This window comes from Dendrobates tinctorius, unplaced genomic scaffold, assembly GCF_039654945.1.
Source record: "Dendrobates tinctorius isolate UK_male_01 unplaced genomic scaffold, ASM3965494v1 ptg000455l, whole genome shotgun sequence".
NCBI classification, from domain to species: Eukaryota; Metazoa; Chordata; class Amphibia; order Anura; family Dendrobatidae; genus Dendrobates; species Dendrobates tinctorius.
The window spans coordinates 1,236,376-1,264,340 of NW_027362117.1; the positions used below are offsets into that span (position 1 = coordinate 1,236,376).

At 47.5% G+C, this 27,965-nt stretch overlaps 1 protein-coding gene across 2 annotated transcripts in view; it reads right to left on the reverse strand.

The window, feature by feature from the left end:
- Nucleotides 1-12,521: 12,521 nt before the first annotated feature.
- The window catches only part of LOC141077512 (uncharacterized), a 31,606-nt gene continuing 16,162 nt past the window's right edge, over nt 12,522-27,965 (reverse strand). For both annotated transcript variants that reach the window (XM_073564498.1, XM_073564497.1), the window contains exon 7: nt 12,522-12,973. The gene's annotated coding sequence lies outside the window, so the exon portion shown is untranslated. The remainder of the gene's footprint in view (nt 12,974-27,965) is intronic.

Sequence of the window (27,965 nt, forward strand, 5' to 3'; positions counted from 1 at the left end):
CAGACAGCATTATATTCTTCTTTAGATATGCCTCCCTCTTTCCATTTTATAAACATTTTTTTCTTCCTTTTTAGCATGTGCTTAAGTTCTGTGTTCATCCATCCTGGTTTCCTTAACTGCTTCCTATTCTTCCCTCTTTTCGGAATTGTTAACAACTGTGCTTTGAGAATTTCATTTTTCAAGATTTCCCATCCTTCCTGGACATTTTTGTCTTTAAGGATATCCAGCCATTGGATCCCTCCAATTCTCTTTCTGAATCCCTTAAAATCTGCCTTTCTGAAATCTAACCTTGACGTCTGAGTCTTCACAGGTCTTCCGCCTCTAGTTATCCAAAATTCTAAAATAGCATGGTCGCTACCTCCTAGGGTCCCAGCCACTTTTACCTCCTCAACCATTTCCTCCCTGTTTATAAGGATTAGATCCAAGGTAGCAGTTCCCCTTGTTTTCTCCCTTACCTTTTGGAAGATAAAGTTGTCAGCAAGAGAGGATAAGAATTTCCTTGACCTGTTAGTTTTGCCTGAGAGAGATTCCCAACAAATGTCTGGATAGTTGAAATCTCCCATGACAACTATGTCATATTTTTTGGAGAACTTGGCCATTTGATGCATAAAGAGTTCATCCATAGCTTCAGCTTGCACAGGCGGCCTGTAGTAAATGCCTACAATGGTGTCCTTTCCATTGTTCTGTCCTTGTATTCTTACCCAAACAGTTTCCACAGAACTCCCAGTCTCTGAAGCTTCAATCTCTGTGCAGATATACGCGTTTCTAACATACAATGCGACACCTCCTCCTCGTTTATCAAGTCTGTTTCTTGCAAATAAATTGTATCCTTCTAGTCTTGTATTCCAATCATGTGTATTGTCCCACCAAGTTTCAGTGATTCCAATGACATCATATTTCTTTTCCTGTGTTAGTAGTTCCAATTCTCCTTGTTTGTTGCCCATGCTTTGTGCATTAGTATAGAAACATTTTAGTTTGTGATTGGTTTCTCTTTCTCCAATATTTTTATTAATTAGATTCTTTCGTCTTTGTTCTTCCTTTCCACTTCTAATAGCAGAGTTCTCAATAGCATTTGTCAGGTGTATGGCTTTTTCTGGTCTTTTGCTTCCCTTCCCATGTTGTTCTAGTTTAAAGCTCTCCTTACAAGTGTAGCAAGGCGACTTCCAAATACATGCTTACCAGTCTTCGTAAGGTGCACCCCATCTCTAGCAAGTAGTCCATCGTATAAGTAGTTCACTCCGTGATCCAGAAATCCAAATCGTTGCTGACGGCACCATCGACGTAGCCAGTTGTTCACCTGCAGAATCTTATTCCACCTCCTTGTTCCATGGCCATCCACTGGGAGGATGGAAGAGAAGACCACCTGCGCTCCCAGTTCTTTCACTTTCTTACCTAAGTCTTCAATATCGAAGGAACATTTGTTGAGAATGCTCTCAAAAGACTTACAATACTCAGAATTATCTGAGAATAGCGTGGGCTGCAGAGAGACTCTAAGTCCCCTCGGTATTCTCTGGGTTTTGTGATATTCAGCCAAAGTAGCTGCGTGTAATTCAAGGGCTGTGTTCCTCTTAATTTCCCTCAAATAGTCACGGGTACGGATCTCGTCTGAAGGAACAGTGAGGAACTGCGTCCTTGTGGTCACCTTGGACAGGATACTAGCGGCTTGTTCATCATTAGCGGCTTGACCAGTGATGTATGTTCCATTTGCATTATACTTCTTATGTTTATTTGTGTTATTGTGTATGTAAATATGTATGTAAATATTCTATGTATCACTTGTACATATCGCACTCACTATTGTTATTTTCACACCTTTTCAGGCAACAACCTTGAGAAAGGCTCTATGCCGAAACGTTGGTGCTGTTGCTTTGGTTAGGTTCCCTTTGCAGTGTGTCAGGTATGGTGGTGTGTGACAACGGCCGAAACCTGGTCGCGGCTCTGGGCCTAGGTGGTCTGACTCACATTCCATGCCTTGCCCATGTCCTAAACTTGGTGGTGCAGAGTTTCCTTAGGAACTATCCTGACCTTGAGGAGCTGCTGCACAAAGTCAGATACGAGTGCTCTCATTTGCGGCGTTCAAGCATGGCTGCATCGCGCCTTTCAGCCATGCAGCGCAGATTGGGCCTGCCCGAGCACCGCATCATTGTTGACCTCCCCACCAGGTGGAATTCGACTTTGCATATGCTGCGGAGGTTGTGTGAGCAGCAACCTGCAATTATGGAGTTGCAGCTGCAGCAGGCGCAAAGTAGGCAACACACATCTCAGCCCTCCCACTTTACAACCACAGAGTGGGCATCCATGAAGGACATATGCACCATTTTGAAGTGCTTCGAGGACTCCACTCTGATGGTGAGCGCGGATGCTGCCCTACTCAGCCTGACTATTCCCCTTATATGCCTTATAGAATCATTACTTAAAGGACTAAGGGATGAGGTTTCTCTGGAGGAGGAGGATGAGTATGATGAGACACTTGCACCAACCAAGCAATCTTCATCGGCCCGGTTGGTACAAAGTTCTGTGGGTGCCTCACAAAGGTCCAGGCAGGACACAGCAAGCGAGGAGGATGAGGAGGACTATGAGGATGACCCAGAGGAGGAAAGTACACAGCGCTCTACTAGTAGTCACCAGATAGCGCGTGGATGGGGTGATGCAGAGCAGCCAGAGCACATTCCTCCAGCTGGTGACAGCGATGCCTGGCCAGTTGGCAGCCTTCAGCACATGAGTGACTTCATGCTGCAGTGTCTGAGAAACGACCCACGCGTGGCTCGTATTCTCCACACAAATGACTACTGGGTGGCCACCCTCTTAGATCCACGTTACCGGGACAGCCTTCAAAGCCTAATTACACCGTTGAATCGGGCGCGTAAAATGCAGGAGTACCAAGACGCACTGGTTAATACACTCATGTACTCTTTTCCACCGCATAGCAGTGGTGCGCGTGCACTAGCAGGCACCTCAGTGCGTCCTGGGCCAAGCGGAATCCATTCAGAAGCCGGTAGCAGAAGCAGTACATCTGTTACTGACAGGTTCAGTATACCCAACCTTTTCCAACGGTTTCTGAACCCGCAAACAGTTCGGGCACCTTCAGCACAGACAGTGCATCGCACTAAGAGGCAACGTTACCGTAACATGGTGGCACAATACCTCTCCACCCCTGTCAGTGTGCTTCAGGATGGCTCTGCCCCCTTCAAGTTTTGGGTCTCCAAGTTGGATACATGGCCCGAGCTTAGCCAGTATGCCTTGGAGGTCCTGGCTTGTCCTGATGCCAGTGTGATTTCTGAACATGTCTTTAGTGCAGCTGGCAATGTACTAACAGACCAACGTACCAGACTATCCGCTGCAAATGTGGACCGGCTTACATTCCTAAAAATGCACCAGGCCTGGATTTCTGGTGACTTTTGCTGCCCTGGGCCAGAGTAGACAGGTTACCATCATGGTGGGTAGCAGTATGCATGCTCTGTCATGTGCCTATGTTGCACACAGCGTCATCTGTTATGCCAGTGCTCTGGCCTCTACTACCAACATCTAGCACCTGGTTCTGTGACTGACTCTTTCACCTCATACTGTTTTCCATGGGCTCTAGTACCGCCAGCTAGTGCCCATTTCCGTGACTGCTGATTTCACAGCATGCCGTGTTTCTGGGCTCTAGTACCGCCAGCTAGTGCCCATTTCCGTGACTGCCACTTTCACAGCATGCTGTGTTTCTGGGCAACAGTAACGCCAGCTGTACCTCGTTAGACCAAAGCGGAACAAAAGGACAACAGATGCCAAACACCTATAGGCAGAAGCACAAGAGGCCGGATCCAGCCACGCCGGCTGTTTCCTGGCAGTGAAGTGCGGACACAGGTGCCTCCCCCGAGGGGGTAAACCGAGTTCCAGCATCACCAGCTGTTTCTCGGGAGTGCCCATGGGCACGGGTACCTCCTGCTCCAAACCGTGTTTCGACAACGCTCGCCGTTACATGTACATCATTCCGACTCAGTTGCTGTTATCCATGGTGTCGGCAATGTAGGAGCCCCCTACGTGGACTCCGGGACCTGGCACTCAAGGCTGGTCTCGACAGTGCCAGTAGGCCCTCCTCCTCCCCTGCTGCGACTGCGGAGTAAAGAAGACTGTGTCCGGGTTGCGGGGGCAAATGTGGCTCTTGTACCTTCTGCCGAGAAGACATTACTCCGGTAGAAGACCCAAGACAGGAAGACAGATGCAGAAGACCCAAGACAGGAAGACAGATGCAGAAGACCCAAGACAGGAAGACAGATGCAGAAGACCCAAGACAGGAAGACAGATGCAGAAGACCCAAGACAGGAAGACAGATGGAGATGTCCCCGGACTCCTGTCTTTTTGCTCTTGACCTTGCGTCTTTGTGGGGGGTTTTTGGGCTTCTCGGCAGTGCTTTTGGCTTATGTCACTACTACATTGTGGTATCCGGGCTACAGTAATGTCAGCTGTTGCCCAGTACAGCCACTGGCACTTTTACCTTTTGCTGCTTATCTGGGTTCCAGTAACGTCAGCTGGTTCTCAGTAGAGTCAATGGCTTAGGTCCCTCCTTTGTGGTATCCGAGTTCCAGTAACGTCTGCTGGTCCTTGGTAGTGCATTCTGGCACAGGTTACCTCCTGCTTAGGTATCGGCCTCCGGTAACGTCAGCTGGTGCCCGTTAGTTCCATTGGCTCTTATGCTGATTTCTGCTGCCTGTACGGGTTCAAGAGTCACCAGATGGTTCTCTCAAGTTCCTGTGCCTACTGTTACTTCTGCGTATTTCCTCTGGGTTTGGGACATTCTGCGACCAGCCAATAGCAGGATAACCATAGACAGAGGTTTCGGAAGCAGTAGGAGCAGATGTACATGAACCAAAAGCAGAATATCAATATGCAGAATTACTGAATAACCGTAATATAATCAGCAGAAGAAGACTAAGCATGGGAGTGTATCCGTTCCTCCACGTGGTGTTCCTGGAAACTCCCTGCAAAGCAAGGTGAGCTGAACGCGGACACATGTCAGTCAAAGGGCATATTGACACCACCACCGGCAGTTTTAATTTAATAATGTAAAATCACTAACCCTAACTATCCCTAACCTCTAACCCTTACCCTACTAACCATAACCCCTAACCCTACCCCAACTAATCCTAACCCAAAGAAAAAACACCGCTGTTTATGTTTTCCTGCTACAGCTTTCGCTCTGTGCATTTTTCTAGCGATTTTTTTGCTCCTCTGCCTCTGCAAACTCCTTCCCCATTATCCTGAGGTGTTTCCCCTCCATTTTATCCATTATATAACACTGTAGTGGTCATTTTGTAATTATGATTTTTTTCTCCCATTGACTTGCATTGATATCGCAAATCGGAAATTAAGACATCCGATATTTTTTCAATATCGGAAATCGGAACTCCGATACGATATCGGGCAATATCGCTCATCCCTATTTGCAATATAACGCAATTTTATTTCAAAATACAAAATTAAAGGAATAGTATGATTGCGTACACTTTGGTATATTCTAACATACATAGGTTGAGTACATCTAAAGAGTAAATACATATTAAAATTAAGTATATATACTCACATCATCACCAAGGAGCTTTTAAACATCATCCTTGTGGAATATCAGAGAAGCAACGCCAAGACAGAGAACCCCTGGGAAATTCACAACACTGCGCGGGCGTCCCCACTTATGCAGGTATCACAAACACTCTACTCTGTACAGGTGCACAACTTTCTGCTTCTATCCTAGTCATGTTTCTCTGGCCTTATATAGTGATTTACACTATGGGTAAATCTGGTTCAGCTTTTGGTATAAGATGAATCAGAGACACAAGGCAAACATAAGACAATGGGGCAATAAACCCAAACAATTCAAAAGCTCCCAAGGATCACATAAATCCACAGCGGACAGAGAGGTGAAATAAATCTTCATGTTGTACAATAACAAACAAACATAGAACTTTTTGTGAGGAAAAAAAACAGACAATGGGAGTAAAACATTATCTGAACATGGCCTGTAAATGTATGACTAGCAATGCTGCCCTGTCATGGTTTGTATGTATTCTGTATATTTCAATAGGGTCGACATTGACTTTTAGGATTGCTACTTCCAATAGGTGGCGCTAGAGTTCTCGTCCTCTTCCTCTCTGAAGAGACAATTTGCATATTTCCCAGAGGAGCATTGCGGCTTTAAGTCTCCTCATCTCGGCATGCTTAGCATGTCATTCTCTGCAAGGAGAAATAATACGTCTTGGATATCGGTCAGACACCTCTCATACAGCCAAACCAGATCTCACACTTTGCACTGACGAGGGGCAGTACCCCGAAACACCGTGTCTGCAAATTGAGATTCTAGTTTTGGCTTTTATCCTAAGTCACGTAACAAGGCTCGTTAAAGGGTCGACATTGACTTTTAGGATTGCTACCTCCAATAGGTGGCACTAGAGTTCTAGTCCTCTTCCTCTCTGAAGAGACAATTTGCATATTTCCCAGAGGAGCATTGCGGCTTTAAGTCTCCTCATCTCGGCATGCTTAGCATGTCATTCTCTGCAAGGAGAAATAATACGTCTTGGATATCGGTCAGACACCTCTCATACAGCCAAACCAGATCTCACACTTTGCACTGACGAGGGGCAGTACCCCGAAACACCGTGTCTGCAAATTGAGATTCTAGTTTTGGCTTTTATCCTAAGTCACGTAACAAGGCTCGTTAAAGGGTCGACATTGACTTTTAGGATTGCTACTTCCAATAGGTGGCACTAGAGTTCTAGTCCTCTTCCTCTCTGAAGAGACAATGTGCATATTTCCCAGAGGAGCATTGCGGCTTTAAGTCTCCTCATCTCGGCATGCTTAGCATGTCATTCTCTGCAAGGAGAAACAATACTTCTTGTATATTTCAATATGGACTCAAAATATCCATTTTTATGTTCACACTACACTCTCCCTACACACACAAAGAAGGACCTGTCACGGAGGGAGAGCAGGACAGGAGGAAGCCGTCGGGGCCTCTCTGTCTCGTTGCCTGATTTTACTCTGCAGGGTAAAACGTACATGGTTGAATTGACAACACAGATGGTTCGGGCAGCATTTATTGGCTGTCACATTTCGATTAAAGATAAGTTGTCACTTGTTCAATCAAATTGTATTAAGCACCTTTTAACATTTCCTGACCCCCCCCCCCCCTTGGCCTCTGCCGCCGTTTTCCATTGCAGAATTATTCAGATTGAGAGTTTTGTTTCATCTTTAGGGCTTGTGCACATGTTGCAGAGTTGGTGCGTTTTTTTCCCTGCAAATTTGATAGCAAAACCTGAAGCGATCCTGGTACCAGCAAAATGAATGAGAAGCCTGAAGTCTTGTGCACACGTCGCTTATTTGTTACTTGCAGATTTGGGGCAGAAAATAATTTGCAGCGTCGAATTTCTGTGCATTTTTCTCTGTGCGTTTTTGCAGCTGCGTTTATCACCATTGACTTCACCCAAATCAATAAAAAACGCAGAACAAAAATGTGCATTTTTGCAGCTGTGTTTTTTCATGCCAAGACATGCAGACATGGTGCTGAAATTTCTGCATCCATTTACTCAACGTGTGCAGACAGCCTTAGTACAACTGAGAGTTTCTCCAGAGTCTTCCCTGGGGGGTGCGCTTTCACCGATCCCTTCCAGATGCTGCCAATCACAGCTGAGCAGCTTTTGAGCCCCATAGATCATCTGCTTGGGGGAGAGAAGACGTCGACGAATTGCTCATTTGGACAACAAGCAGAGATTTCACATAGTGCGCTCCAGAAGAAACAAATGTGAATATCTCCGCAGTGGAGTGATTCTGCACAAGACAGAAATCAATATTTATCTCATCGTCTTTGGGCAAGCGACGGGTCGTCTCTAAACACATTTACCGTAAAAATTATTCCTGAAATCTTCCAGCTTTCACTGTGGCCACTGAGCTTTATATGAAGCCGATACGCCCTGTTATACAGAGATCTCTTCTCTTCTCACTCCCACTTACATATAAATCGGACGAGAGCAATACGAAAAAATTGGACTCATGAAAAAATTGCAGCATCACGCTGCGAGTGGCCACGTATATCAGAAGAGACTCGCCAATGCAGTTTATGGGTGCGAGAAAAAAAATTCTGACAGCACACGGACCATGTGAGTGCTGCCCGACTTATTACACATCTCAAAGGAAACCTGAAATTTCATCAGCTAAATACAGCAAATTCACAGCCGGAATTGTCGGAATACAATAGATATGAGGGCCATATTGTGTACCCCCAGGATGCGCATGGAAACACTGAATCTGCTGCAGAGCATTGTGATTACAGTCACAGCCGTGGTTACAACGCAAAATAAAAGATAGTGTGGACTGGGTCAAACTATTTGATCAAGTCAGATTTAGGAAAACCTGACATGGGCTTTTATTATTGGAGAGATCTGTAGGAAGGTAGTGGTACGGATCTCTCCCTCCAGTCTGGGTCTTTAAAGCGGCCCATGACCATGATTCCCATTTAAACTTTCATCTAATTCTTGGGTGTGTCAATGCTGGTTTGCAAGCAGCAGAGCAGGAGGCTCTGTGTGTGCCTGTCTGTGTGAGACTGAATACACACCAAAGACTAGAGCCAAGCCATTACCACTCCTGCGAGTTATACAGTGGTGCAGTCACCAACGTCAACAGACTGATATGAACGATACGGCTGAGAACTGGATGATAAAGTTTTTACTTTACTTTCAAAAGTTGGCAAAATAATGAAATTTAAGTTGAACTATCACGGGTCACTGCCTCATTACCGCACTGACATGAAAGCCGCTGCCTTACAATACATACAATAGATAGATGTCCTGCAGCTATTTAATGTCACACGCAAACTACATAAACTAAACTTGCACCCTGTAGTGCTGAGCGCAGTGAGACAGTGAGGCGGTCCTGATGAGTAATCACTACCCCACACCCCCGAAAGAAGCTTAGGGCAAAACGCACATCGGGGTGAGGGGGTTTATCCGGGCTACCAACCATCACTACCTTTGTGGTCCTAGAGACAAGGTATTGTAACCTTTTATTGTTCAAACTGCACTATATTTATGCTGTCGGCGGGGCTTACATGAGAATCATAATCATAGAATCATAGAATCGTAGAGTTGGAAGGGACCTCCTGGGCCATCTGGTCCAACCCCCTGCTCAAAGCAGGATTCGCTAAATCATCCCAGTCAGATGTCTGTGCAGCCTGTTTGAAGACTTCCATTGAAGGAGAACTCACAACTTCTCGTGGCAGCCTGTTCCACTCATTGATCACTCTAACTGTCAAAAAGTTTTTTCTAATATCTAATCTGTGTCTCCTCCCATTCAGTTTCATCCCATTGCTTCTAGTCTTTCCTTGTGCAAATGAGAATAAAGTTGATCCTTCTACAATGTGACAGCCCTTTAGATATTTGTAGACAGCTATTAAGTCTCCTCTCAGTCTTCTCTTTTGCAAACTAAACATTCCCAAATCCTGCAACCTTTCCTCATAAGACAGGGTTTGCAGACCGGTCACCATTCTGGTCGCTCTTTTCTGAACTTGCTCCAGTTTGTTGATGTCTTTTTTAAAATGTGGTGCCCAAAACTGGACACAATATTCCAGATGAGGTCTGACCAAAGAGGAGTAGAGGGAAATAATGACTTCACGTGATCTAGACTGTATGCTTCTGTTAATACATCCTAGAATTGCATTTGCCTTTTTTGCTGCTGCATCACACTGTTGACTCATATTCAGTCTGTGATCTATTAGTATACCCAAGTCTTTTTCACATGTGCTGTCACTTAGCCCTATTCCTCCCATTCTATATATGCTTTTTTCATTTTTATTGCCCACATGTAGTACTTTGCATTTCTCCCTGTTAAAAACCATTCTGTTAGTTGCTGCCCACTTCTCCAGTTTATTTAAATCTTTTTGAATCCTCTCTCTCTCTTCTCTAGTATTAGCTATCCCTCCTAGCTTTGTGTCATCAGCAAAGTTAATCAGTTTACCCTCAATTCCTTCATCTAAATCGTTGATAAAGATGTTGAACAATACAGGGCCCAGGACAGAGCCCTGTGGTACCCCATCTCTTTGTATCTATAAAGGAAAGATTTGTTAAGGGATGCTAAAGGCACTCATTCACTTTATTTACCCTTTTTATTTTGTTCTCTGGGCCACACTTTTGTTTCACACATTATTTTGCAGTGCCCTTGTCCCAGCACAACTTTTTTCACTATGTTTTACTTTGATACCTGTACTTACTACTATTCTCTGTTATGAATTGGGTCACTGAGGAGGATGGCAGGAACAGGCTAAGCCACCAGAAAACCAGAGAGGTTGGTAACTGAGCGGATTGTAGACCCCTGATCCTATCAACACAACTAGCAGTAGCCGTGGAGCGTGCCTACGATGCCCTAGACGCCTCGGCACAGCCGGAGAACTAACTAAGCATAAAGCCAGAAAGGTGAAATCTAAACTGCCCTGGAGCAGATCCCCAAAGGAATAGACAGCCCCCAAACATATATTGTCGGTGAGAAAGATGAGACACAAATACAGGCAGAGAACAGACTAAGCAAACGGTGGGGCTCAAGCTGTCTAGACAGGACAGGACAGAAAAGATACTGTCTGCAAAACAAAAACCTAAAAAAATACAGCACATCTGATATACAAAAAAACCTGAGGCCCCGCTAGATCAGCACTCTGGTATGGACTGGAAGCAAAGCAAAAGATACTAACATAACAGGGGACTGAATAAACTGACACAAGCTGTAACATATGGAGTGGGGCCCAGCGCTGCCCCAGCAGGGAGTACGCTGAATCCTCGCAACAAAGCAGAAAGCAAAAAAAAGGCACAACCAGATTAGATGCAAAGGATTAGCAAAAGAATCACTTAACTGAACCATACAGATCAGGCAGGAGACAAAAGAACTCCAAATGCACAAGGAGGAAATCACCAGCAACTACCAAGAGCAGCCAGCTCAGTTATATGCTCCCAGCCAGTAATCCCAGGTTCCCAATTATCGACGTCAGGTGGGAAACTTCCATCAACCTGGCGAGCTCCACTACTTCCAGTAACCACCAGAGGGAGCAGAGGGAGCTTCGGCTCAGAAGTCTGAGCAAGGGAATTCACAACAATTCTCGTTGTGTAATTCAGGACATCCACTTCATTTAAGGGCCTTTTGTGTGTAGTTTTCAATTATGTTTATTACTTCATTGGTTGGATAGTGCTGGACATCCCCCTACTGGGCATTTTGTGTATGACTGATCTGTGTTTTTTTTAATATTTTCTATTTTTTATGCAATACTCAATAAAATATTATGTTTTATCTATGGATCTCTTCGTAGGGCCAACTTTTTACAATAGTTTGGCTACTTGTTGCTAGTCACAGTTGCCTGAGACATCGGTATATGTGGACTACATTGGAGATCCATGAGAACAATTTTTTTAAATAAATTGCTGAAAGAATAGTCTCTTTTTTTGTTTTTGTCTTTTTATGTTTTTCTGGTATGCATTTCTTGACTACATCAGATTTGGTGGATTACGGCGGACCTGCATGGGAATTTTTTAATTTTCAATAAATTGGTGAACGAGGGATAGTGCGGGGAGTCTTAATTCAAATAAAGCAATTTTTTCTGTGAGATTTTTATTTTTTATCACTGGGTTAGTAATGGGGGTGTGTAATAGACATCTATCCATTACTAACCCCAGAGTTTGATGGCAGCTGTGATTTTAGATAAGTCACAGCTGCCATCATCCCCAAGTCCCATTAGCCCGACTGCCACTATGCCAGGTCAACCAGGAAGAGCCAGGCAAAGCACCAGAATAGGCACATCTAATGCGAAACTCTATTTCTGGGGCAACTGCCGGCTGGTATTTTTAGGCTGGGAAGGGACCTCAGCGCTGCAAAGCAACAGTGCTAACCACTGAACCACTAAAAGGTACTGTATGACTACAGGACACCTATGTATGATATCTATTATATCTCTCTGTTATATCTAATATCTTTCTATCATCTATCTATATCTGTATATAAGTTTGTTTCACAAATTAGCTTTAAATTACAGTATGTAAAATATGATGTAAAAATGCATTGCATATGGATGTCATATTGATGCACAGTGATAAAAATCGCATTGTACTTGTCTGAGTTTCTGCATGTTTTGGGGACGGGAATGATTTTGGACTTATAAATGTTGACAAGTGTGGAAGATATAAAAAATGTGAATGAATAGTAAATATGTGGCAACGCTGCATGTGATATTTCATCTTGGCATTGTGCTCACCCCCATTGCGGTTCCAGTGCTGGTCTTACATGCTGATGGTATTCTTACTCACACAGCACAGAATACAGTGCATGATTGGTGGTTTAAAGAGGTAGTCATTGAAAAGACATCCAGGAGCTGGCACTGCTAGCTACAATTGTAAAAAACCCTTAGCTGGGATGAGTTTCAGTGTTGTATGGGGTGAAAGCTTTTATCTAACAAGAATATATCTATTCCCTGACAGCAAGCAGAGATCTTGAAAATGATGAAGCTTTGAACCATGAAGTAGATAATTAAAAAATTAAGCTTTATTTGATATAATCATTAGAATCCCCTGACTGTATGCCAACTGACACATGGTAACAGCAGTTATATTGTGATCCGTGATGGACTCTCACTTTCCACCTCATGCACCATAGTCACCGGCCCTCTGCCCTCCGCTCCTGCTATAAATCCCTTCTGCACCCTCTCCTGATGCTTCTGTATGAGGCGTAACGTCACATCCTGCATCTCCGAATCTCCAGGGTTTAATTTATCCACATCTGCGCTGATCATAGACTGAATAAACAATTTCATTTTCTCTTCAGCCGCCTCCTGTATGACGACTTCAGTCTCCCGCAGGAGGAGCTCCTCGTACCGCTTATTATTAAGGTACTGCAGATGCTCCTGGAGGAAGGAGAAGTGCGGTGAAAAATACTCCAATACCAGGCACAGAAGCAGGAGAATGAGGCCACTTATCTGCAAAAACAAGATAGAAGAGAAGATTTAGAGAAAACAAACATTGGAAGCAAAATTAAAGGGGGACTTCACCTCATCCCAGGTGGGTTCAATAATAGACTTATATCCATACATTCATCCACCTACAAGCAGAAGCAAGGGTGGACGCAGTCCGGTTTATAAAAGTGAATACTTGCAGTGCAGTGCAGTGGATTACTAATCTCCCCCACATGCTGTGGACATTTTCTGCATAGAAATACGAGCAAACTTTGGATCCACTGTGGGTTCATTCTGTTGCGGGTTTGCAGTGTAGCAGGAATTTTATTGTACTTTATCCATTACTTCGATCGCTACGTTTGCTCTTGCACTTGATTTTGTATGATCTAGCGTCTGTTGCGTCAATTAATGACTCGATGTTATTGTCTTGTTTTGTTTTGAAAAAGAATAACATTTTGGAAAAGCAGTGTAGCAGGAATGAAATCCATGATAGCAAAATTTGCATGTGAGGCTTTGTGCACAGTTTTTTTTTTGCATTAATCTGCTTGGAAAAACACTTGAAAAATTGACTTTTCTGAACATATTTTAAGCTTCAGATTTTGAAAAACATCTGATGTGAAAAGAAAAAGTGAATATTTCATCTTTGTAGCATCTCCTGATGGAAAACGCCTCAAACTTGGCACTTTCCAAACAGAAGGCTGAAAAAATAAACTTCTTCAAACCACTTCAAAAACTTTTCAGCAAAATAAAAACTTTTCCTAAAACTCATTATAGAAGGGAGCGTTTCCTGAAGCCGATTCCCTGTAGATTTACTAGATGAAGGGACCACTTAATCAAGCTTCTGGTGACACCATGTCAGGCGCCCGGCATCATCACCAGCGTTGTGCACTGTGCCATCTTCATTGCGGTGCTGCGCAAGCGCCAGGTCAGAATGGCTGAGAGATTTGTGGCACACGCGGCACAGCACGAAGGTCGGGCACAGCACACCTCGCTGCACTGCACATGCGCTTTAGAAGGCAATGACCACGCACAAGATTTGGAGAAGGCTGGCAGTGACGGAGAGCGGCCAGGTGGTGTTAAGCAAGGCTGATAGGGAAGATTAGGGAGCCGGACTATGTGACACACAGATTACTATTCACTGTTTGCAAACTTTGGCAGAACACGTGTTACAGCGGTGACTTGACAGATCCTTTGATATCTAAGGACGCCCAACACTCGGAATCCGCGCAGCGTTTATTTCTGCGATCTGACAGATGCTAATGAGCAGGCGCCACCATCTTGGAGGAGGCAATTTTTTTTCTCTAGCAGGATGGCGCCGCCAGCATCTGCGTATTAGCAGCTATCACTACTCCGCAGGCGCCATTTTCAAATTTTTTTATTATGAATTTATGGATACCATCAAATAAAATAATTAAATACACATTATATATGCGATCATACTGCAGCGCAGGCACCTGCCTGCAGAAGGGGATTTTTTTTTCAATATATATATATATTTATATATATTGTGGTGTGACAGGTGATCGCGTGGTTAATGGGAGATATGTCACATGGAGGGATGCTCCCTGCGATGCAACCCGGAGTATTTTGCCTATAGTGTACATGAGCACTAAAGATGTCATTTAGTGCACTGGGTGCGGAATGTACTCCGTTTTGCCTGAAGATATGTGTATGTTCAGGACATGTGGTGAAGTCCTGACCATGTGACCAGCTCATGTGATCCATACCTCACCTATGGGTGTGGTTACAGGGCTATGTAATTAAGGTGTTTGGCACATGTGAGGGAGACTGTGAGGAAGTCTGGCAGAGTGTGGACAGACTTCCCTGTGTCCAGGTGCGACACTACAGAGAGTGGTCTGTGTTCCAAGGAAGGAGAAGCCTTCCTGTGTCTGCAGATAGAGCGCTGCTCTGGACATTGCCCTGACCTGTGTGCACAGGGCCTGAGGGAACACAGCCCAGCTAAGGACTGTTTATGTGCTGTCTCTGGTTTATGGAGTAATAAACCCGGTGAAATTTTAAAGGAACGTGCCTCATGTTTGACTCCCGCCGCACCTAAGCGAGTCCGAATCCTTACAATTGGTGACAGACTGCGGGCAGCGATTCCCAGGAGCACAGACGGTATGGAAAATCGTGCGTAATACTGACCGAGGTCAGAGGAAATGACTGTATGGAGATTTGTGGGATGCCTATGAGGAGAAGAGGTACCCGAGAACCTGTGTGGCTGACACCAGCAGGTAACGGACAGGAATCCGTGTTGCACTGACCAGAGTCAGTGAGAGACTGTGCTTGTGTTTTTTTTTTTCCCTTTTCTTCGCTTCTCTGCAAAAAAAAAAAAAAAAAAATCCTGAAAGTGCTTGCTGTGGCTCAGTACGCTCACGAAGGTCTCGCAGCGCGGGGACCTGATGTTTTTTCTTTTTGGGATCTCCTATTTGAGCATTGGTAGCAGACGCTGTCTGTCTACACCATCCTGCTGCAGCTTTATGGCATATGACTAAGCGGATACAGTAGTTCTGGCTTTACACAACTATTAAGGGTGAGTACCCTGTATTATGTCCTTATACCCATTATACCTGCACTGGTAAGGCCCTATGGGCGCGCTTTTGTGGTTTTTTTATCTTTGAGGGTGACAAGTGGCTTCCGGTGGATCGGCGGGTCCACGAAGACGACGCAGCAGGAGCTGCAGAGACACCAGCAGCTGCTTGTGAGCGACGGCAGGAGCTGGGGCAGTGCCAGAAGGAATTGGTGTGGTGTCGTGCTTAAAGGGCCAGTACCAGAAAAAGGCATAAACTGTACTGTGTGAACTGTGGCCTAAGAGGTTCTGCAGGACAGACATGGGGAAATCCCGTAAAGGGGTGGAGTCCCAAAAGGGGGCGTTGGCCCAAATCGGGGAGGTAGCCCGTAAAGGGGTGGAGTCCCAAAAGGGGGCGGTGGCCCAAATCGGGGTGGTAGCCCGTAAAGGGGTGGAGTCCCCAAAGGGGGCGGTGGCCCAAATTGGGGTGGTAACCCAAAATGGGGTGGAGTCCCGGGAGGGGGCGGCAACCCAAAGCGGGGTGGTGGTCCAGAAAGGGGCCAAGTTTGAAGAAGTGACAGCACTGGGTGACTCAGTAGGTACGTCTGGAGTACCGCAGTGTATGTGCAGGTCTTTTCCAGAATGTGGAATATCCTTTCCAGGTAGTAATGACGGGCCACAGATGTGTACAGTGATGCTGCACCGGGAAGGAGCCTTTGGTCGGCTGGAATCAGAGAATCAGGTGACTCTGACAGGAACTCCTCTCACTTTCTCTCTGTCCGAGAAAAACGTCAGGGTTCGCTGTAAACACGGGGTCACGGTGAACTATGCAGTAGACAGAGTAGTGTTTGAGGGGACCAAAGGTGGTGAGTGCCAAGGGGGAGGGATACCACGGGACTTAGTCTATGCCTGGGAGAGGGGCCGGGACTTTGTTTTGTTTGATGACGTTTGGTCGGACGATGGAGATGCTTCGACTGTGGGGCCAGCGGACACTAAGATAGTGACGGCTCCTGACGTAGACAGGTCAGAGGTAGAACTGACCGGAAGGAGAAGGACATCTGCCCAACTTACGGACCTGACGTCTCGTGACATGACGGATGGTGGGCTGGGAGATGAGACGACTGTGAGTAGCTCGGTCAGTGAACCAACACTACAGTGCCCCTTCTGGCTGGATGGAGAACGGGTGATGGGATTGTTAGACCCTGGGAGTCCGGTATCTGTGCTAAAAACCACTCCTGGACGTTCTGTGTCGCCTGGGATGGTGACGAGAGTGAATGGCTTTGGTGGGGACGATAAAGAACTTTTGACAGCATACCTCTACATTGACACGACTGAGAGTTCCACGTACCATGTAGTGACAGTAGACCCAGACTTACAGTATACTATGGTAATAGGGCGGGACTTAGAAGCCCTGTGGGACTGGTGGACAAAAGGAGAAGTGTCTGTTGATATAATGTGTATGGGAGGTAATGGTGTGAAAAGTCCGCCTCCTAAAGTTGACAGGCCTAAGTTAAACATGACCAGAGAGAACAGTGCGTCGGCCCCACTTACGGACATGATGTCACCTGACGGGTACCAGAGAGAGACTGATAGTGGTGTGGTAATTAAAAAGAGTGGACCTGACACCCGAACAGAGAGCAACATGAACATTTCCCATGCGGTGGGGTGTGACACAGGTACCAGGCGTGACTGTAATATGTTATTGCCAGTAGCAACCACTAGGGCTGAAGACAGTGTTTGTCAGACAGAAGCACGAATCCAGTGTAATGACAGTTTGCACCAGGTAGAAGCGCACCTACGAGACTTGGAGCAAGGGCGCGAAGAGATGTGTCAGCAGCTGGCGAGGGAGTGTCTGAAGGTGGCGAGTCTGGAAGTCGCCAACTCCGCGCAGGTGGAGCGGTTGCACCACCTAGAGTCCGAGCTCTTGGCAGGCAAAGCACTGAGACAAGTGACTGAGCACAGAGTGGATGAGCTGGAGAAGGAAGTCTCTGAGCTCAGAGGTCACCTGTCAGCGTGTAAAACCATGAACAAGACCCTGTTGGAAGATATGGAGGTGCTCAGAGAGGCCCAAGAGAAGTATCAACAGGAGATTCTCAGGAGAGAGGATGAGCGTCGCTACCTGGCAGAGGAGCGAGATAAAGTTCTGCAAGAACTCAGTGGAGTAGGAAAAGGTCTTCTACGGGAGAAGTGGATGGGCGAAGACGTACAGCAGCCGTGCCCGCCTGATAGCAAGGCAGAACTGCCAAAGCCCATCTTGGAAAAGGGTCCTGAAGACTGTAAATCTCAGGAAGATGGTGAGCCAAGGGCTGCACAAGACAGTCATCCAATCGTGACAGATATCTTGAGGGAAGTGTCCGTAGGGAACCCAGAGCCATCTGTTCAGGGTGAGAGCAAGTCCACGACCTTCAAGGTTGTAATTGATGTACCAGAAGACATGCAGGAAGCCTGTGCTGAGGAAGGTGTGCATGAGGCCTTTAGGAAGGCTATAGAAGCATGTAGTGTGATCTGGGCACCAGAGACGAAGCAGCTGGTCATACTGTCATCTAAGGAAGTCACAAGGAAGCGGGTTACTATCCTGAGGGATATGCATCTACAATGCCTCCGCACAAGGCAGATGATCCTGTTGGGAAAAAAAGAAGCCGCTCGATGTCTAGAGTGTGCGAGGAAAGTTCAAAGTCAGCAGGGCATTGCAGAAGACATCATTCAAGTGCCCGGAGGTCTGGTGAGGAAAGTCATCGGAAGGTTTGGGAAAGTGATGCAGGACATGGTGAACAGGTCTGGCGTGATGAGAGTGAGGATTCCGGCTAATGACGAAACCCAGGACAAGGGTGAAGATGGGATGGTTCCATTCCTCGTTGTCGGGTCCATGGAAAGCGTGTGGTGTGACAGGTGATCGCGTGGTTAATGGGAGATATGTCACATGGAGGGATGCTCCCTGCGATGCAACCCGGAGTATTTTGCCTATAGTGTACATGAGCACTAAAGATGTCATTTAGTGCACTGGGTGCGGAATGTACTCCGTTTTGCCTGAAGATATGTGTATGTTCAGGACATGTGGTGAAGTCCTGACCATGTGACCAGCTCATGTGATCCATACCTCACCTATGGGTGTGGTTACAGGGCTATGTAATTAAGGTGTTTGGCACATGTGAGAGAGACTGTGAGGAAGTCTGGCAGAGTGTGGACAGACTTCCATGTGTCCAGGTGCGACACTACAGAGAGTGGTCTGTGTTCCAAGGAAGGAGAAGCCTTCCTGTGTCTGCGGCTGCAGATAGAGCGCTGCTCTGGACATTGCCCTGACCTGTGTGCACAGGACCTGAGGGAACACAGCCCAGCTAAGGACTGTTTATGTGCTGTCTCTGGTTTATGGAGTAATAAACCATGTGAAATTTTAAAGGAACGTGCCTCATGTTTGACTCCCGCCGCACCTAAGCGAGTCCGAATCCTTACAATATATATATATATATATATATATATCTATAATATTCATTGTGTAAACTAGGGGGCAGGTCAGTGAGGGATCAGTGACCGGTCAGAAACCATACAAATGCATACCTAATCAGGGCACCACATGAAGACCCTGCACCACAGGCCGCCCCAGAATCTCATTAGTTGTAAATCCAGATTTCACAACAACCACAAGACGGATTTCATCAGCAGGTGTCAGTGTAATCAGTATAACAGCACCGACCTGACACTGTCTGTAGTCACTGAGCACAATCCTGCTGACAGCTTCCCTTTAAAAAGAAAAACCCTCCTTCTGTGCATACAGTTACTATGGTGAGCTATGTGTCTCCATGGTTCCAGACTACAAATAAAGTGTCGTCTTATGCTGCAGTCGTGCTGTCTGATTCCGCTGTCGTGTCATCTGATGCCGCCGTTGTGTTGTCTGATGCCGTCGTCGTGCCCTCTGATGCCGTCGTCGTATCCTCTGATGCCACTGCCATGTTGTCTGATACCACCGTCGTGTCGCCTGATGCCCCCCGTTGTGTCGACTGATGCCCCCGTCGTGTCATCCGATGCCTCGTCGTGTTTTGTCTGATGCCCGTCGTGTCGTCAGATGCCCTCGTTGTACCCTGATGCCGCTGTGTCGCGCCCTCTGATGCCGCTGTCGTGTCGTCTGATGCCCCCATCATGTTACCTGATGCCCCCCGTCGTTTTGCCTGATGCCCCCGTCATGTCGTCTGATGACGCCTTCGTGGTGTCTGTTCCTGATGACCCCCAGACAGTAGAGGCTCACGTATATTAACATCAGTCTTTGTATTCTCACGGCTGATCAGACGAGTGAACAGCGCTCACGAGTGTGTCACGGGGTGACTTGCCCAGTGTGACCTGACCCAACGATCGGTCACAAAACCAACAAAGACAAACAAAGGGACACCGGGGGAAACAATTACAATGGTGGGCCCTACAATAGGGAACGGGGAAGAGGACACCTCCTGCACTCTCCTAAGGAAGAACCCTGAACTCTCCTGACATTCCCTATACAGGTTCTTTCAACCTGTCGCTGACCAGGATACCTAGGTCCTTCACTTGCCCTGCACTTATCCCTTACTAGGGAACTGGCAAGTGCGGAAACTGGTCCCACTGCTGTACTAATAAGACACCAAGGAAAATAACAGACAGGGAAAAACAAACACTTAGCTTGCTCTGGAGTCATGCACCGGACCACAGAGTAAGGTACCCAAACACAGCTTCCAGCAGAATAACCACTGCTTCAGATCAGCTGCAAACACCACTGCTCAAGATAGCTTTTCTCTTCAGAACGGTTGGCTTCCAAATGACCAGTATTACCAACAGTGAGCTACAGCACCTGATGACCTTTTATAGGAAGGAGGGGGGTGGTCACCACCAGGGCCGGACTGGGACTGAAAATCAGCCCTGGCACACCAACCAAAGCAGCCCACATACATTTAAAAAATAAATAAAAAATGAATTGTGAGGATGTCTTTTTCAATACAACCTCTTCTCTACAGTTTGATTAATCAGAAATAACTGGGAAATTCTACAGATCCACAGAAACACATTTTCCATAAAACAGACGTCTTTAAAGTATGGTCCTACAGGATAAATTCACAACACATTTTTGGTTGCAGGTTTACGTGCGGTAATTCTGCTTCATGTTACAGTACTATCAAGGTGGATTGCTCTAACTTGAATAAACCAGAATACATAGCTACCATTTGTAATTATATTAGCATTGTGGAAAAACAAGTTTTGAGGCATTAACTGTGAGGGTGTCACGTGACCCCGCTACCTCCTCACTACTACCAGATATATCACCTCAACCAACACCAGAACTGCTGCAACCCACCAACCTACTGTCTCCTTCCCCACCATCTTGTAGCATGTAAACCCGAAAGGGCAGGGTCCTCTCTCCTCTATATCAGTCTGTGATTGTTAGTTTACTGTAAGTGATATCTGTTAATTGTATGTAACCCCTTCTCATGTACAGCAGCATGGAACCAATGGCGCTATATACCGTATATACTCGAATATAAGCCGAGATTTTCAGCCCATTTTTTGGCAGTGAAAGTCCCCCTATCGGCTTATATTCGAGTCATATACACCAGGGGGTCGGAGGTGTCAGGTCATACTTACACGTTCTTGCGCTGTCTCTTCAGCCCCCAGCTTCTCCGCGATCTCCCTTCCTTCCTTCAGCGGTCACATGGTACCGCTCATTAAACTCATGAATATGTGCATATTCATGAGTTTTAATGAGCGGTACCACGTGACAGCTGAAGGCAGGAAGGGAGATCGCGGAGAAGCTGCGGGCTGAAGAGACAGCGCCAGGACGTGTAAGTATAGCGATACTCACCTGTCATGCGTCCATGGCTGCTTGCTGCTGTCCGGCACGTCATCTGTCAGTGACGTTCAGACAGCAGAGGGCACGGTGACGTAGTGTGCGCCGCGCCCCCTGCAGTCTGAACATCACTGACAGATAACGTGCCGGACAGCAGCAAGCAGCCATGCACGCGAGACAGGTGAATATCTCAGGTGCCAGCAGTGACACCGGCACCTGGCCCCAGCGACGGAGAGGTGAGTATGTCATTTTTTTTTTATTTTTAAATGCAGCAGCAGCGGCAGCATATGGGGCCATAATCTATGGAGCATCTTAGGCTACTTTCACACTAGCGTCGTGTGACGTACGCCGCAATGCGCCATTTTGGAGACAAAAACGCATCCTAAAAAGTTGCCCGCAGGATGCGTTTTTTCTCCATAGACTTGCATTAGCGACGCATTGCGACATATGGCCACACGTCGCATCCATCGTGCGACGGATGCGTCGTGTTTTGGCGGCCGCGACGCACAAAAAAACCGTTACATGTAATTGTTTTTTGAGCGTCGTGTCCGCCATTTTCGACCGCGCATGCGCGGCCGAAACTCCGCCCCCTCCTCCCTGGACATTACAATGGGGCAGCGGATGCGTTGAAAAACTGCATCCGCTGCCCCCGTTGTGCAAATCTTTCACAACGTGCGTCGGTACGTCGGCCCGACACATTGCAACGGGCCCGTACCGACGCAAGTGTGAAAGTAGCCTTATGGGGGCAGCATATGGGGGCATAATCTATGAAGCATCTTATGGGGGCAGCATATAGGGACATAATCTATGGAGCATCTTATGGGGGCAGCATATGGGGGAATAATCTATGGAGCATCTTATGGGGGCAGCATATGGGGGCATAATCTATGAAGCATCTTATGGGGCAGCATATAGGGGCATAATCTATGGAGCATCTTATGGGGGCAGCATATGGGGGCATAATCTATGGAGCATCTTATGGGGCTATAACCTTTATGGAGGAGCATATGGGGCATATTATTCTATGGAGCATCTAATGGGGCCATTATTAACCTTTGTGCAGCATTATATGGGGTGTATTTTATATGGAGCATCTTATGGGGCCATCATGAACTGTATGGAACATTATGTGGGGCTCCTGATTCAAAATGGATATTCAAAAACATTTAACCTACTGATGTCTCAATTAATTTTACTTTTATTGGTATATATTTTTATTATTTAAAATCACCAGTAGCTGCTGCATTTTCCACCCTAGGCTTATACTCGAGTCAATAAGTTTTCCCATTTTTTTGTGGCAGAATTAGGGGGGTCGGCTTATACTCAAGTATATACAGTAAATAATAATAATGCGTTTGTGGGAAAAATGTGTTGGTATCATGCTTTATGGTGGCAATTAATGGATTATCGTAATGGGTGATAACACTAAGGGGGTTTAATAGGGGAAAATGACTTTGTAAGTGCTACAATACATGTCCCTCTCCCTGCCTTTAAGATCTGGGAGATACAGACTTCTGTGACTGCAGTGTGACCCCACTGACATTTTTTAGTTTTGTAAGAGGAAACCCCAATTGAGATGTCTACTAGGCCTTTCTCACCGACATGGATTACGGCGTGTGACACAATGATGGACAGGTATGGTATATTGTTTTTTGTTTTATTACAGAAGAACAGGGGCTTTGGTGGAATTAGGCGTTAGGCGAGTATAACCGTGTTTATTATTTTTAAATAAAAAATTAAAACTGTGTTTTGTTTTATTTATAATAAATGATTTTTATTTTATAAGTATATGGAGGTACTGGTGTATACACAGGTGCTGTGGCTGATATACACAGGTGCTGGGGGTTGGTATATATACATCAGCCTCAAAACCTGTATATATATCTTAACCAGGTCCACCACAAGCCCACTGAGACCAGCACCTCCTGTATATACATCACCAGGTAAAGCCCCAGCCCACTGAGCCCAGCAGCACCGCCTGTATATATATCATCACCAGCACCAGCTCACTGAGCCCAGCACTTCCTGTATATATCTCATCACCAGGTCCAGCACCAGCTCACTGAGCCAAGCAGCACCGCCTGTATATATATCATCACCAGCACCAGCTCACTGAGCCCAGCACTTCCTGTATATATATCATCACCAGGTCCAGCACCAGCCCACTGAGCCCAGCAGCACCGCCTGTATATATATCATCACCAGGTCCAGCATCAGCCCACTTAGCCCAGCACCTCCTGTATATACATCACCAGTTAAAGCCCCAGCACACTGAGCCCAGCACCACCACCTGTATATACACATCATCACCAGGTAAAGCCCCAGCAGACTGAGCCCAGCACTGCCTGTATATATATCATCACCAGGTCCAGCACCAGCCCACTGAGCCCAGCACCAGCTGTATATACATCATCACCATCTGCCTTGCTGCCCACTGCAGCCCAGCAGCACCTGTACATTATACACCAGCCAGCCACCCCACTGAAGCCCAGCATCACCTGTATACACCAGCTAGCCACCCCACTGCAGCCCAGCAGCACTGTATTTGCCAGTCAGCCACCCCACTGCAGCCCAGCAGCACTGTATATATACCAGCCAGCCACCCCACTGCAGCACTGTATAAGCCAGCCAGCCACCCCACTGCAGCACTGTATAAGCCAGCCAGCCACCCCACTGCGGCCCAGCAGCACTGTATATACCAGCCAGCCACCTCACTGCAGCCCAGCAGCACTGTATATATATCAGCCAGCCACCCCACTGCAGCCCAGCAGCACTGTATATGCCAGCCAGCCACCCCACTGCAGCCCAGCAGCACTGTATATATACCAGCCACCCCACTGCAGCGCAGCAGCACTGTATATGCCAGCCACCCCACTGCGGCCCAGCAGCACTGTATATACCAGCCAGCCACCCCACTGCAGCCCAGCTTTCCTGTATATACCATCCATCCCACTGCGGCCCAGCAGCACTGTATAAGCCAGCCAGCCACCCCACTGCAGCCCAGCAGCACTGTATATGCCAGCCACCCCACTGTGGCCCAGCAGCACTGTATATACCAGCCAGCCACCCCACTGCAGCCCAGCTTTCCTGTATATACCATCCAGCCCACTGCGGCCCAGCAGCACTGTTTATACCAGCCAGCTACCTCACTGCAGCCCAGCAGCACTGTATACATACCAGCCAGCCACCCCACTGCAGCCCAGCTGCACTGTATATGCCAGCCAGCCACCTCACTGCAGCCCAGCAGCACTGTATATATACCAGCCACCCCACTGCAGCTCAGCAGCACTGTATATGCCAGCCACCCCACTGCGGCCCTGCAGCATTGTATATACCAGCCAGCCACCCCACTGCAGCCCAGCTTTCCTGTATATACCATCCAGCCCACTGCGGCCCAGCAGCACTGTATATGCCAAACAGCCACCCCGCTGCAGCCCAGCAGCACTGTATATATACCATCCAGTCACCCCACTGCGGCTCAGCAGCACTGTATATGCCAGTCAGCCACCCCACTGCAGCCCAGCAGCAATGTATATACCATCCAGCCCACTGCGGCCCAGCAGCACTGTATATATACCAGCCAGCCACCCCACTGCAGCTCAGCAGCACTGTATATACCAGCCAGCCCACTGCGTCCCTGCAGCACTGTATATGCCAGCCAGCCACCCCACTGCGGCCCAGCAGCAATGTATATGCCAGCCAGCCACCCCACTGCGGTCCAGCAACACTGTATATATACCAGCCAGCCACCCCACTGCAGCCCATCAGCACTATATATACCAGCCAGCCACCCCACTGCAGCCCAGCAGCACTGTATATATACCAGCCAGGCACCCCACTGCAGCCCAGCAGCACTGTATATATACCAGCCAGCCACCCCACTGCAGCCCAGCAGCACTGTATATGCCAGCCAGCCACCCCACTGCAGCCCAGCAGCACTGTATATACCAGCCAGCCCACTGCGGCCCTGCAGCACTATATATACCAGCCAGCCACCCCACTGCAGCCCAGCAGCACTATATATACCAGCCAGCCACCCCACTGCAGCCCAGCAGCACTGTATATATACCAGCCAGCCACCCCACTGCAGCCCAGCAGCACTGTATATGCCAGCCAGCCATCCCACTGCAGCCCAGCAGCACTGTATATACCAGCCAGCCCACTGCGGCCCTGCAGCAATGTATATGCCAGCCAGCCACCCCACTGCGGTCCAGCAACACTGTATATATACCAGCCAGCCACCCCACTGCAGCCCAGCAGCACTATATATACCAGCCAGTCACCCCACTGCAGCCCAGCAGCACTATATATACCAGCCAGCCACCCCACTGCAGCCCAGCAGCACTGTATATGCCAGCCAGCCACCTCACTGCAGCCCAGCAGCACTGTATATGCCAGCCAGCCACCCCACTGCAGCCCAGCAGAACCTTTATTCACTCACTCACCAGGTCCCAGACCCATCCGTCACTCTAATCCTGGCAGCATCCAGTGATTATTGCAGGCGCGCGAAGGTAGGACGGATGTCCTGAGTCTCTTCTGATACGTCAGTCAGGAGAGCAGTATGAAGAGGAGGATGAATGAACTCATGGAGATCAACATCCGACACTGCGGAGACACCATCACGTGTTTCTCAACGCAGTGATTCTAGAGCACTGCCCCCATCCCTTATGGGAAATATGCAAAACATGCAAAACAGAAGCCGCGGAGACACCATCACGTGTTTCTCAACGCAAGCAATGACCAGCCAGGTCTTTGTCCGGGAAGGAACAACCACGGGAAGGGCAGTCTCCAATGAAGGAAACCACCTATGCCAAAACATGGTATCCATCCACATACAGCTGTTTCGGGGTATTGCCCCTCATCAGTGTGGAGTAGGAAACTGGCTGGTAGGAGCAATGCCTAGTAAAAAGACTATGAAGAGGAGGATGAATGAACTCATGGAGATCAACATCCGACACTGCGGAGACACCATCACGTGTTTCTCAACGCAGTGATTCTAGAGCACTGCCCCCATCCCTTATGGGAAATATGCAAAACATGCAAAACAGAAGCCGCGGAGACACCATCACGTGTTTCTCAACGCAAGCAATGACCAGCCAGGTCTTTGTCCGGGAAGGAACAACCACGGGAAGGGCAGTCTCCAATGAAGGAAACCACCTATGCCAAAACATGGTATCCATCCACATACAGCTGTTTCGGGGTATTGCCCCTCATCAGTGTGGAGTAGGAAACTGGCTGGTAGGAGCAATGCCTAGTAAAAAGACTATGAAGAGGAGGATGAATGAACTCATGGAGATCAACATCCGACACTGCGGAGACACCATCACGTGTTTCTCAACGCAGTGATTCTAGAGCACTGCCCCCATCCCTTATGGGAAATATGCAAAACATGCAAAACAGAAGCCGCGGAGACACCATCACGTGTTTCTCAACGCAAGCAATGACCAGCCAGTTTCCTACTCCACACTGATGAGGGGCAATACCCCGAAACAGCTGTATGTGGATGGATACCATGTTTTGGCATAGGTGGTTTCCTTCATTGGAGACTGCCCTTCCCGTGGTTGTTCCTTCCCGGACAAAGACCTGGCTGGTCATTGCTTGCGTTGAGAAACACGTGATGGTGTCTCCGCGGCTTCTGTTTTGCATGTTTTGCATATTTCCCATAAGGGATGGGGGCAGTGCTCTAGAATCACTGCGTTGAGAAACACGTGATGGTGTCTCCGCAGTGTCGGATGTTGATCTCCATGAGTTCATTCATCCTCCTCTTCATAGTCTTTTTACTAGGCATTGCTCCTACCAGCCAGTTTCCTACTCCACACTGATGAGGGGCAATACCCCGAAACAGCTGTATGTGGATGGATACCATGTTTTGGCATAGGTGGTTTCCTTCATTGGAGACTACCCTTCCCGTGGTTGTTCCTTCCCGGACAAAGACCTGGCTGGTCATTGCTTGCGTTGAGAAACACGTGATGGTGTCTCCGCGGCTTCTGTTTTGCAAGTCAGGAGAGCAGAGCGGCTCTCTCCTCCCACAAAGAACGTCCTGACTGCAACGTCAGACGTTCTTAACCCCTTCCTGTGCTACTGACTTGTGGTGAGTGATGATGCAGCTTCTGCTGCCAGCGCCAGCCTGTGTAAAACCGCCGTGCCACAGATTTAAAGGGTCAGCGGCAAAAATTTAAAACGGGCCGGTGACCGCATCGGCGGCGGCCAGATGAGCGGGTGCCGCCACTCCAGCGGCCCACAAAGTCGCACACATCCCGGCCCAGCGGGAAAATGCCCGGTTGGACAGATTATCAATCCGGGCCTGGTCACCACCTGCTGACTAATTAAATATGTAGCAACACCAGTGGCCACCAGGGGGGAACCCAGCAGCAGGCTGACTAAACTTGTAGTAACACCGGCGGCCACCGGGGGGGAAAACCCCAGAAGCAGACTCACTAAACTTGTAGTAACACCAGCGGCCAACGGGAGCAAAAACCCATATTAACCCCTGAGGGACTGAAAGGAAAAAGGTTTATAAAAGAGAATCCAGACTCTGACACAGATCCAAATATGGATGCTTACAGTACATGGCAGTATGGACAGTACAATCATCCCCATAAATTGTCTCACCTGTAAGGAAGGGAAGAGAGTAAGATTGACGTTGTAGTCCACGTCTAGAAGGAGGCAGCTGAGAAACGTCCTATTGAGCATCACGATGAAGA